This window comes from Schistocerca nitens, chromosome 6 (genome assembly GCF_023898315.1).
Source record: "Schistocerca nitens isolate TAMUIC-IGC-003100 chromosome 6, iqSchNite1.1, whole genome shotgun sequence".
Taxonomy (NCBI): Eukaryota; Metazoa; Arthropoda; class Insecta; order Orthoptera; family Acrididae; genus Schistocerca; species Schistocerca nitens.
Genome location: NC_064619.1, coordinates 215,144,568 through 215,154,869, shown reverse-complemented (window position 1 = coordinate 215,154,869; position 10,302 = coordinate 215,144,568). Strand labels below are relative to the sequence as shown.

At 45.5% G+C, this 10,302-nt stretch overlaps 1 pseudogene; it reads left to right on the top strand.

The window, feature by feature from the left end:
* Window positions 1-9,961: 9,961 nt before the first annotated feature.
* LOC126264070 (5S ribosomal RNA) lies at window positions 9,962-10,079 on the top strand (annotated as a pseudogene).
* Window positions 10,080-10,302: the final 223 nt, after the last annotated feature.

Below are 10,302 nucleotides of genomic sequence, written 5' to 3'. Positions count from 1 at the left end.
CGAAATGCACGCTGAACAACTGTCGTCGATTCACTTCTGCCGTACTCAATAACACAAAAAGCTTTCTGTTGAGCGGTCGCCATCTTAGCATCAACTGACGCTGACGCCTAGTCAACAGCGCCTCAAGCGAACAAATGTACAACTAAATGAAACTTTATAGCTCCCTTAATTCGCCGACAGATAGTGCTTAGTTCTGCCTTTTGTCGTTGCAGAGTTTTAAATTCCTAAAGTTGTGGTATTCTTTTTGAATCACCCTGTATATCCCGCCAACGTTCGGCAGTGGCCGGCCGAAAGTGGCCGTGCGGTTAAAGGCGCTGCAGTCTGGAACCGCAAGACCGCTACGGTCGCAGGTTCGAATCCTGCCTCGGGCATGGATGTTTGTGATGTCCTTAGGTTAGTTAGGTTTAACTAGTTCTAAGTTCTAGGGGACTAATGACCTCAGCAGTTGAGTCCCATAGTGCTCAGAGCCATTTGAACCATTTTGAACCGTTCGGCAGTGACATGAAAAAGGTGCGTGCGTTAGATCCAGTACGTCTGGCAATTTAACAGTGTTGTTATTTCTAGGGCCAGATCACTTAACTTGGCTCTAGATCAGTTCTGTTGTGTTATTGTAATGGTACAGTAGCAAAAGTAAAATGTAGCAATTGTATGATGTGCTCGATGCTGTGAAAATGATTGATTTTCATGTTTCTACGACACATCTGTGGCATAAAACAATGAACATAGTCAAAATAAAGAGTATTTTGTTTTCAATTTTTGCTTTAAAAACTCAAACTATTATGTTTTCTTAATTTAAGCAACCTTTGTTAACAATCTTTCATAAAATATCGATAACTTACGTTAGAATTTATATTTGAAATGAAAACAGGAATTTGCATGCAATATGTAATTAAAAACAAGAAGACGTGCATTATTCATAAAAAATGATGATGGATTTTACAATTTCGAGATGTAGGTAATTCAAATTGAGAGAGAAAAAATTTGATTCAGACGTGACTTGAACCAGCTAACCAAGTACTGCAATAAGTCACCAACCTCTGGCGCTACCGATTCTGCTGTGCATAAACTTGCATTTGCGTTGCAACCACATCCTCCCTCGGAAAACTTAAAAGCTGCTTATCTCTGTAAATTTAGGACAAACATTAGGTGCAACCTATTTCTCAACACTTTTTAACCGTGTCCCACACATTTGTTTCACTGCGGAACGGGAAGCAGCCTCAGCCAGTTTCATATTGCATATTAACAGGGCGACAATAAGAGCACAACAGTGCTGAGACTGTGATTACACGATTTTTGAAATAAAAACTACATAACCAAACCGTAATTAAGAAAAACGTTGATGGCTGTTTATACACCTGAATATTTTAAAGTTTTATTTAGCGTAACTTGGTAATAATATGTTGTTGTTGTTGTTGTTGTGGTCTTCAGTCCTGAGACTGGTTTGATGCAGCTCTCCATGCTACTCTATCCTGTGCAAGCTTTTTCATCTCCCAGTACCTACTGCAACCTACATCCTTATGAATCTGCTTAATGTATTCATCTCTTGGTCTCCCTCTACGATTTTTACCCTCCACGCTGCCCTCAAATACTAAATTGGTGATCCCTTGATGCCTCAGAACATGTCCTACCAACCGACCCCTTCTTCTGGTCAAGTTGTGCCACAAACTTCTCTTCTCCCCAATCCTATTCAATACTTCCTCATTAGTTATGTGATCTACCCATCTAATCTTCAGCATTCTTCTGTAGCACCACATTTCGAAAGCTTCTATTCTCTTCTTGTCCAAACTATTTATCGTCCATGTTTCACTTCCATACATGGCTACACTCCATACAAATACTTTCAGAAATGACTTCCTGACACTTAAATCTATACTCGATGTTAACAAATTTCTCTTCTTCAGAAACGCTTTCCTTGCCATTGCCAGTCTACATTTTATATCCTCTCTACTTCGACCATCATCAGTTATTTTGCTCCCTAAATAGCAAAACTCCTTTACTACTTTAAGTGTCTCATTTCCTAATCTAATTCCCTCAGCATCACCTGACTTCATTAGACTACATTACATTATCATTGTTTTGCTTTTGTTGATGTTCATCTTATATCCTCCTTTCAAGACACTGTCCATTCCATTCAACTGCTCTTCCAAGTCCTTTGCTGTCTCTGACAGAATTACAATGTCATCGGCGAACCTCAAAGTTTTTATTTCTTCTCCATGAATTTTAATGCCTACTCCGAATTTCTCTTTTGTTTCCTTTACTGCTTGCTCAATATACAGATTGAACAACATCGGGGAGAGGCTACAACCCTGTCTTACTCCCTTCCCAACCACTGCTTCCCTTTCATGTCCCTCGACTCTTATAACTGCCATCTGGTTTCTGTACAAATTGTAAATAGCCTTTCGCTCCCTGTATTTTACCCCTGCCACCTTTAGAATTTGAAAGAGAGTATTCCAATCAACATTGTCAAAAGCTTTCTCTAAGTCTACAAATGCTAGAAACGTAGGTTTGCCTTTCCTTAATCTTTCTTCTAAGATAAGTCGTAAGGTCAGTATTGCCTCACGTGTTCCAATATTTCTACGGAATCCAAACTGATCTTCCCCGAAGTTGGCTTCTACTAGTTTTTCCATTCGTCTGTAAAGAATTCGTGTTAGTATTTTGCAGCTGTGACTTATTAAACTGATAGTTCGGTAAGTTTCACATCTGTCAACACCTGCTTTCTTTGGGATTGGAATTATTATATTCTTCTTGAAGTCTGGGGGTATTTCGCCTGTTTCATACATCTTGCTCACCAGATGGTAGAGTTTTGTCAGGACTGGCTCTCCCAAGGCCGTCAGTAGTTCCAATGGAATGTTGTCTACTCCGGGGGCCTTGTTTCGACTCAGGTCTTTCAGTGCTCTGTCAAACTCTTCACGCAGTATCATATCTCCCATTTCATCTTTATCTACATCCTCTTCCATTTCCATAATATTGTCCTCAAGTACATCGCCCTTGTATAGACCCTCTATATACTCCTTCCACCTTTCTGCTTTCCCTTCTTTGCTTAGAACTGGGTTTCCATCTGAGCTCTTGATATTCATACAAGTCATTCTCTTATCTCCAAAGGTCTCTTTAATTTTCCTGTAGGCAGTATCTATCTTACCCCTAGTGAGATAGGCCTCTATATCCTTACATTTGTCCTCTAGCCATCCCTGCTTAGCCATTTTGCACTTCCTGTCGATCTCATTTTTGAGACGTTTGTATTCCTTTTTGCCTGCTTCATTTACTGCATTTTTATATTTCCTCCTTTCATCAATTAAATTCAATATTTCTTTTGTTACCCAAGGATTTCTACTAGCCCTCGTCTTTTTATCTACTTGATCCTCTGCTGCCTTCGCTTCTTCATCCCTCAAAGCTACCCATTGTTCTTCTACTGTAGTTCTTTCCCCCATTCCTGTCAATTGTTCCCTTATGCTCTCCCTGAAACTGTGTACAACCTCTGGTTCTTTCAGTTTATCCAGGTCCCATCCCCTTAAATTCCCACCTTTTTGCAGTTTCTTCAGTTTTAATCTACAGTTCATAACCAATAGATTGTGGCCAGAGTCCACATCTGCCCCTGGAAATGTCTTACAATTTAAAACCTGGTTCCTAAATCTCTGTCTTACCATTATATAATCTATCTGATACCTTTTAGTATCTCCAGGGTTCTTCCATGTATACAACCTTCTATCATGATTCTTAAACCAAGTGTTAGCTATGATTAAGTTGTGCTCTGTGCAAAATTCTACCAGGCGGCTTCCTCTTTCATTTCTTAGCCCCAATCCATATTCACCTACTACATTTCCTTCTCTCCCTTTTCCTACACTCGAATTCCAGTCACCCATGACTATTAAATTTTCGTCTCACTTCACAATCTGAATAATTTCTTTTATTTCATCATACATTTCTTCAATTTCTTCGTCATCTGCAGAGCTAGTTGGCATATAAATTTGTAATACTGTAGTAGGTGTGGGCTTCGTATCTATCTTGGCCACAATAATGCGTTCACTATGCTGTTTGTAGTAGCTTACCCGCATTCCTATTTTCCTATTCATTATTAAACCTACTCCTGCATTACCCCTATTTGATTTTGTGTTTATAACCCTGTAGTCACCTGACCACAAGTCTTGTTCCTCCTGCCACCGAACTTCACTAATTCCCACTATATCTAACTTCAACCTATCCATTTCCATTTTTAAATTTTCTAACCTACCTGCCCGATTAAGGGATCTGACATTCCACGCTCCGATCCGTAGAACGCCAGTTTTCTTTCTCCTGATAACGACATCCTCTTGAGTAGTCCCCGCCCGGAGATCCGAATGGGGGACTATTTTACCTCCGGAATATTTTACCCAAGAGGACGCCATCATCATTTAATCATACAGTAAAGCTGCATGCCCTCGGGAAAAATTACGGCTGTAGTTTCCCCTTGCTTTCAGCCGTTCGCAGTACCAGCACAGCAAGGCCGTTTTGGTTATTGTTACAAGGCCACATCAGTCAATCATCCAGGCTGTTGCCCTTGCAACTGCTGAAAAGGCTGCTGCCCCTCTTCAGGAACCACACGTTTGTCTGGCCTCTCAACAGATACCCCTCCGTTGTGGTTGCACCTACGGTACGGCTATCTGTATCGCTGAGGCACGCAAGCCTCCCCACCAACGGCAAGGTGCATGGTTCATGGGGGGGGGGGGAGTAATAATATATGTAATGCATAAGTAGGACCTACTTCCAACAACACTGGTGTACATATGCTCCGGCAACTGACCAATCATCGCGTTTGTGTTTGTTTACATCAGGTTTATTCTTATGATGAACAGAGTATAGTATGACGGCTTTGAAGGTTTCCGAGGAACTGTATTTGATACAATTGAGATACAGATAGAGACTGGATGTATATCGGAATCGATAGCGTAGAAGACAGTTGGCCTTTGACTGTGGTGAGGTGCACACGGCTTGTTTGCGTCTCGCCGGTTGTGCTGCTTGCGAGTCCGACTACATTGACCATCATGGCGTTTTCTTACCGTCACGACACAATTAAAGTAACTTTTCCATTTAATCACGAACGACTGAAAACGTATGAAGTTGAACGGTTTATACGGGATGAAATGCGTCTCCCGCCACAAGACGTTCTCGGAATACATTTTTCAATCTTTAGTACCATTGTGTACATGACGACCTGTGCGCCGACGTTGTGCGGCGCCACGCTAACGATCTCAACTCTCGATACTGTGACGGACATACAGGGACTGTAGTGGTTGATCACGCTCGTTTTGGCCTCCGAACGTTGCAAGTTTTCGGACTCCCGTTTGAAGCACCGTCGGACGCTGTGGTGGCCACTTTTAAACCTTACGGCTGAAACAGGGAAGGCGTTCGAAATGTACCGTGTCCTCAGTGGTGTCCGTCAGATAAAAATTGAACTGCGGAAACATGTGCCTTCCTACCTGATTATTGCCAGCTGCAGGGCTGTCGTCATGTAGGATGGCCAGCCGCGCACTTATTCAGGTTGTGGCCAGGAAGGCAATGTCCGTTCTGAATGCCTCCGACGTAGACGTCGCTCCTCTTGCGGCGCCCACTGTGTTAACCCTGTCTTACGCGTCTGCGGCGTTGTTGCCTGGCTCGTCCCTTCTGAATCAGTCGGTACCCGTGTCAGCTCCTCTCGACGACGCGATGGACCTTTCGCCTGTCTCTCCTACACCCCTACCGGAGGCAGTACAAATGAATGACGATTGTCAGCAGGCGCAAGCTGTCTGTCCCGACCCCATGGTTGTCGATAATGGAGCTGTACCTACCTCTGCCTTTCTGCCATCTGGCCACATGTTGGACGATAGCCGTCCGCCATCCGACACAGAACAGCACGTTAGGTAGCAACGGTCGCCGAGAAAACGGAAGAGACAACGACGTGCCACTTCTGATGACTAAGAGGTGTGGCTAGAAAAAAACCGGACTAGTACTGGTGAAACAATAAAACGAATGCAATAAGGCTGAAAGTCGCGTGGCCTGTCACGTGACTCTCGCTCCGCCTACTGCTCGAGTTTCATCTGCCTCCTGCACTCAGTCTGCCCGTGGCGTCTGTTTTAAGTAGTTGACGTTTTGTCTGTGCGTCGGAAAATGTTGAGTGTACAGAAAGAACAGCGCGTTAACATCAAATTTTGTTTCAAACTAGGAAAATCTGCAAGTGAAACGTTTGTAATGTTACAAAAAGTGTACGGCGACGATTGTTTATCGCAAACACAAGTGTTTGAGTGGTTTAAACGATTTAAAGATGGCCGCGAAGACACCAGTGATGACACTCGCACTGGCAGACCATTGTCAGCAAAAACTGATGCAAACATTGAAAAAATCGGTAAACTTGTTCGACAAGATCGCCGTTTAACAATCAGAGCAGTGTCTGAGTTAACAGGAGTTGACAAGGAAAGTGTCGAACAAGTTTACCGATTTTTTCAATGTTTGCATCAGTTTTTGCTGACAATGGTCTGCCAGTGCGAGTGTCATCACTGGTGTCTTCGCGGCCATCTTTAAATCGTTTAAACCACTCAAACACTTGTGTTCGCGATAAACAATCATCGCCGTACACTTGTTGTAACATTACAAACGTTTCACTTGCAGATTTTCCTAGTTTGAAACAAAATTTGATGTTAACACGCTGTTCTTTCTGTACACTCAACATTTTCCGACGCACAGACAAAACGTCAACTACTTAAAACAGACGCCACGGGCAGACTGAGTGCAGGAGGCAGATGAAACTCGAGCAGTAGGCGGAGCGAGAGTCACGTGACAGGCCACGCGACTTTCGGCCTTATTGCATTCGTTTTATTGTTTCACCAGTACTAGTCCGGTTTTTTTCTAGCCACACCCCGTACATCCACCGGATGTCTGCGCAGGATGACCCTGCGACTAAAGGTGCTCTGTCCTCTGACGCCCTGCCACCTGACGAAGCGACGTCCGTCTCTGCCTCCATCTCAAATCAGAGTCCACCTCCGGACACGACCTTCCCCCACCTGCGGTTGCCTCCCTTTCTGTGTCTGACGCTACCTGTGGGCGCACCTCTGATAATGTTCCATTGAACCGGCTCGGTGACACGTCTGAATCCTGGGCGGACGATGCTCCCTTCTCATCACAATGATGTGCCCTTCAGTGGGGGCCTAACAGGGAGTTTATAGTTCTTCCCCTGTGTTTGAATCGCTTGTCTTCCTGGTGACGGCAGCTTTACAGACTTATCCCATAGCCACAGTCAATGTCAACACTATTCGCGTACGCCACAAACTAGCTTCACCTCATGACATGCTGTATGCCGCGGACGTTGACGTAGCTCTCCTTCAGGAGGTGTATGTTGCAACTTTCTGTGCTCCCCATGGTTTTACAGCACATGTCTCTCATGCTTCCCCTACTGGTAGTGGGGTGAAGATCCTCTTACGTGACGATATTCTCGCTGATGCAGTTACCTATCTCTCTGGTGCCAGAGGTATGATTCTCATGTTTAGTGGCGTCAGGATCGTCAATGTCTATGCGCCATCTGGTTCGGGCAGCCACTGTAAAAGTTCCACCTTCTTCTCAGAGACAGTCACACCTCTCTTCCTGGGTCGGCAGGATACGTTGATCATGGGAGGCGATTTCAGCTGCACCCAGGCATCCAAAGACCAATTACCACGTCAATCTCTGTGTTCGGCAATTCTCCTGTACCTTAGCCTAGTGGATTCTTGGGAGCATGTTCATGGCGACCGTCCACGGTTTACAAATTTCACTAGCCATTCTTCCAGCCGACTCGATCGTGTATACCCACAAGGCCTTGATTGGTTACGGAAGGGCGGTTTCGGCGTGGCAGCGACGGACTCAGGAATTCTATTTAATCATTCTCCGGGAATGTACTATGATGCTGTATTCGCCAGAGCGGCTGGAGGCGGCGAATCGTGCCAAGGCACAGCTGACGTCCCTCTCTCGCCGCCACCTTGAAGGAACTATGGCCAGGGCGCTCACACACGATGGGTTAGTGCAAGAGAGTCCATGTATGTATCATGTCATAGCGGAACTTCGCCACAGTCGGAGGAATTTGACTAATGTTCTTACGACCGGTGAGGGACAGCATTTTGATACCAACGGGATATCGGGTCTGCCCTCCATTCACATTATGCTACGCTGTACTCTGAACGTCACCGCCCTGCCAACATTACGGCTGTCTCCAGACTCTCCTTTGGCTCGGTTTCTGTGGATGCGACGGTGGATCTTATTGCTAACGTCACGGAGGGCGAAGTCCATGACGCTATCCAGGCAGGTTCTACGGACAGGTCGCTTGGATCTGACGGCCTTCCACTGAGGTTTTATCGGACATTTCTTCCTCTTCTGGGGCCAGTGTGAACGGAAATTTGTCAGGACCTTATGTAACCTTTTGTGCCAATTCCAGACGCTTTCCTCGATGGTTTCCTCATTCCCATCCACAAGCTTCGGGGTACCTCACGGATATGCGATTACCGCCCTTTGCCGTTACTCAACAGCGATACGAAGATATTTACCTAGCGGTTGGCTGCTCGGTTTGAACGGACAGCTCGGTACGTGGTATCCCCCGATCAAGCTTCTTTGGGAGGTATAAATAACATCCGCGCTGCCTTTTGCCACTATCGGGACATAATCGCTCTTTCCCACACACTTCGTAGGCCTGGATTTTTGGCAGCTCTTGGCGTCAGCCAGGCGTTCGATCGCGCCGATCACGACTTCCTGGAAGGGGTGCTTCGCAATATGAGCTACCCTGATACTACCGTCGACGTCGTAATGCGTCTCCTTCGTGGAGCTACGTCTCGTGTACTCTACAATGGCCGCCTTACTCCTCCCCTCTCGATCCACCGATCAGTGCATCAAGGCTACCCATTCTGTGCATTGTTGCTATGCGTCCTCCGTCAACGCCTCTCTGGGATATCTCTCGGTGACCATGCATTCAGCTGCACTGAATACGCATAAGATCTCGTCATTGTTCTTCGCAGCGGTGCTGAGGGGAGGTGAGGAAGTCATTGGTATGGATTACCACTTACGGCGAAGCTTCTGGTAGCTGCCTTAACGAAATCGAGCGCCATGGCTATATGTGCGGGACTTCCTGCGGACAGTGCTGTTTCTTTACGTGTAGCTGATATACTCTTGTGCTAAGGACTCTACTTCGCAACTGATTTGTGGCAGACAATTGCCCTCAACTGCAGACGTCTACTTTCCCAGCTATGAGCTGGGCTCTTAGATCACCGTCTACGAGCACTCGATCTTCTGCAAAGCATACAATACGTAAATGTATATTTGGCGTCACGTATCCACCACCTGGCACAGACACTTTCTATTCCGCCATCAAGGCCCGCCGCATGCTAACGGTATTGGGTTCCAATGGAAATGAGGTATCCTCTTTCAGTTTTGAATTGCGCACTAATTATTCTCTCATTTGCATATTTGTAGGAACTGAGGGTCTTTCCAGACTTGCTCTGTTTAGCTGTTCTACGCCACTATATATATCAGTGTGTACTCAATCCACTTTTTGGGCCTTTTAATATGTGCAAGGTTTCACTAATCATTTGAGTTTTAAATTGTGTTTCTAGCTCAAGTTCCTTCAGGTTGGACCTCTAAATTTCTAACAGCAAACTTCAATGTGTCTGTTCTGCCATATCTCTTGCCTTTTTTCTTGCGTTTTTTCTATTAGATCTGTCCATCTTCTTCCTATGAAACTTATGAGTTTTTTTAACGTGTTTTGTAGATGAGACACCAGTCCATCGTACAACCTCCAACCTGGAGGACCAAGAGCTTTTATTTAAGGTCTCTTTCCCTTGGGTTGCCTTCACCATGGTTTATGAGGCCTGTCTGCCCAAGTTATAAGTCTTCTGACTGGGCCTTTACGTGCCACTGTTGATCATATCCTGGTGCCGACAGACACTATAACCTTGTTTCTGTTTCTATCGCATTTCGTGGGTAGCCTCTCATTCCAGACAACGGCCTTGCCGCAGTGGATACACCGGTTCCCGTCAGATCACCGATGTTAAGCGCTGTTGGGTGTGGCCGGCACTTGGATGGGTGACCATCCGGGCCGCCATGCGCTGTTGCCGTTTTTCAGGGTGCACTCAGCCTCGTGATGCCAATTGAGGAGCTACTCGACCGAATAGTAGCGGCTCCGGTCACAGAAAACCATCGTAACGACCAGGAGAGCAGTGTTCTGACCACACGCCCCTCCTATCCGCATCCTCATCTGAGGATGACACGGCGGTCGGATGTGGCCTGAAGACGGAGTGCTCTCATTCCAGCTACATTGTTCTGAAAGTCTCTTTCTCT